This window comes from Rhinoderma darwinii, chromosome 1 (genome assembly GCF_050947455.1).
Source record: "Rhinoderma darwinii isolate aRhiDar2 chromosome 1, aRhiDar2.hap1, whole genome shotgun sequence".
Taxonomy (NCBI): Eukaryota; Metazoa; Chordata; class Amphibia; order Anura; family Rhinodermatidae; genus Rhinoderma; species Rhinoderma darwinii.
In genome coordinates, this window is record NC_134687.1 from 33,618,025 (window position 1) to 33,620,872 (window position 2,848).

The following is a 2,848-nucleotide window of genomic DNA, read 5'->3' on the forward strand; positions in this document are numbered from 1 at the left end:
AGTTTTTCAATTCTGCAGCATGTCAAATTTTGCTGCGGGTTCTCTTCGGAAATGCTGCATGTTTGGCCCCTAGATTTCAATGGGGAGCAGAAATTCTGTAACAGATTTGTTGTGGCCGTTTTTAGCATTTACGCAGCGGAAACGCAGTAACAAAAAAAAATAAAACCCGCTGGCAATCCGCAGGTGCGCATATACTTTGCTATAACCAACGTTTAACACTAAATCCGCAGGTAAAACCGCTGCATTTCCGCAGCAATACGAGCAGGAAAAACACACTATTTGGTGCGGATTTCTGTGACAGATTTACCAGCGTTTTTTCTAGAGATACTGCTGCAGAAAATCTGCAGCGTATCCTGTGTGTGGGAACATAGCCTTAGGGGTGAGACCTCGATGAGGACAAAATACACACCATTTACAGAGACTGTACCTTATACGACTCGTAACCAGAAATGGGCCAAGTAGAATATTAGGTACATGGAGCATAATAAAAAATATATATATATATATTACATTTCAATTCACCAAAACTACATTCCAGAGCTGGAGATTCTAGAATCTAAGAGTTTGCGTTGTCTGAGATTCCAAGTAAATGGTCTGTTTTTCGTCCAGAACCAGCGCCACTCCAGTTTATAAGCAGTGTCTGGTATTGCAGCATTCTCGTATGACTGGTGAAGGGTAATAGTAGTGATTTAGGCCATTAAATCACTAGTAGAACTTATGGAGGACAAAAGGAAATTTACCAGTCAGTGACCATTTACTGATCCGAAGGAAATCCATGACTTGGAAGGGAAAGTGTGGGAAAGGGCACATCGCTAGAGAAGAGAACAAGAGTCTGATCGATCTGGAACAAGACAAAAGCCGTAGGCTGGATTCACACGAGGTCATTATGTCCGTAAAGGACGGAACGTATTTCGGCCGCAAGTCCCGGACCAAACACACTGCAGGGAGCCGGGCTCCTAGCATCATACTTATGTACGATGCTAGGAGTCCCTGCCTCGCTGCAGGACAACTGTTCCGTACTGTAATCATGTTTTCAGTACTGGACAGTAGTTCCACGGAGAGGCAGGGACTCCTAGCGTCGTACATAAGTATGATGCTAGGAGCCCGGCTCCCTGCAGTGTGTTCGGTCCGGGACTTGCGGCCGAAATACGTCCGTCAATTACGGACATAATGACCTCGTGTGAATCCAGCATTAGGGTATGTTCACACACACTAATTACGGACGTAATTCGGGCGTTTTTGCCCCGAATTACGTCCGAAAATTGCGCCTCGATAGCGTTGACAAACATCTGCCCATTGAAAGCAATGGGCTGACGTTTGTCTGTTCACACGAGGGGTATATTTACGCGCCGCTGTCAAATGACGGCGCGTAAATTGACGCCCGCGTCAAAGAAGTGACCTGTCACTTCTTGGGGCGTAATTGGAGCCGTTATTCATTGACTCCAATGAAAAGCGGCGCCAATTACATCCGTAATGGACGCGGCGTTCAAGCGCCTGCACATGCCGTTACGGCTGAAATTACAGGGATGTTTCCTACTGAAAACATCCCCGTAATTTCAGCCGTTACGGACGCTGCCGTGTGAACATACCCTTAGACTCATTACGTTAGGCCCCCCGATCAAAAATCACCACATTAACCCCTTTCCATTTATCACCTGTGCATGACACAAGCTGCTACGTATATTAGAGAAGTAGGAGCAATCTTTTTAGTAGCAGACGATAATGGCCTTATCTCTGACAAAGAACAGAAGTTTCTCCTACCATAATTCTCAATACCGGTTTTATGCAGAACCAAAAGGCGCAGAAAAGCGCTGTACCACCTGAAAGGGCATGGTTTTGCTCAGGCATAAGGGGTCTCAGCCGCCAGAACATCGGCATATATGTGGATGAAAAGCCTCAGACTATTTGTCAGCAGTTTACCGTCTTATCTGCGTGACTCCAAGACCATCTCATTTGAGTAAGTAGTCAGCGAACTGGACGATCAGGTATTGTTGGGGAGTATTAATGTAAAAGCGCTATACACATTAATTGGGGTCTGCGAGCGGTCAGAAGTTTGAGACACAAGAGGGAATCAACTTCGACTTCAATGGATTTGTCTTAGATGTTTTCGATTTTTTTTTTCTGTTGAAACATTATTACCTATTTGGTTGTTTTTTCCACCAGCTCAGGGGTACTGAAATGGGGATCCCCTGCGCGCCCTCACATGAAAACTAAGGCTATGTTCACACGCTTAACCAAAAACGGCTGAAAATACGAAGTTGTTTTCAAGGGAAAAGAAAACCGTCCCTGATTTTCAGCCGTTTTTCCATTTAAAAAAATGGAAACCGGCTCCAAAAAAGCGACATGCACTACTATTTAGGCGTTTTTTTTACATGGCCGTTTTTAATAACAGCTGCGTAAAAAAACACCCCGTGGGAACAGAATGCCATTTTTCCCATTGATATCAATGGGCAGATGTTTGAAGGTCTTCAGCCGCCGCATTTTTAGCCGTTTTTCGGGGCATTTACAGCCCGGCTGAAAATAGGCCGTGTGAACATATTACCCTTATTCCTGGGCTGCTAGTACGAACACACTCATATTTACAGATGGGAATAAGTGGGAGTCAAACATCCTATCCTGGCATAAGTTTATAGATGACTGTCGTGTGCCGATCACGCCATACACGCCGACAACAGACCTAAGAATCCAACATCACAGATGACCGATTTGGCAGACTGTAACCTGCCATCGCAAACGATAGTTCATGTCGAATTTTAAAACGATGGTCAAAGTAATGGTCAAAGTAGTTTTTATCTTGTGTATTTCCAGCTTAAAGTTTACAATAAACGGACCTGTGATCGTGCCAAGC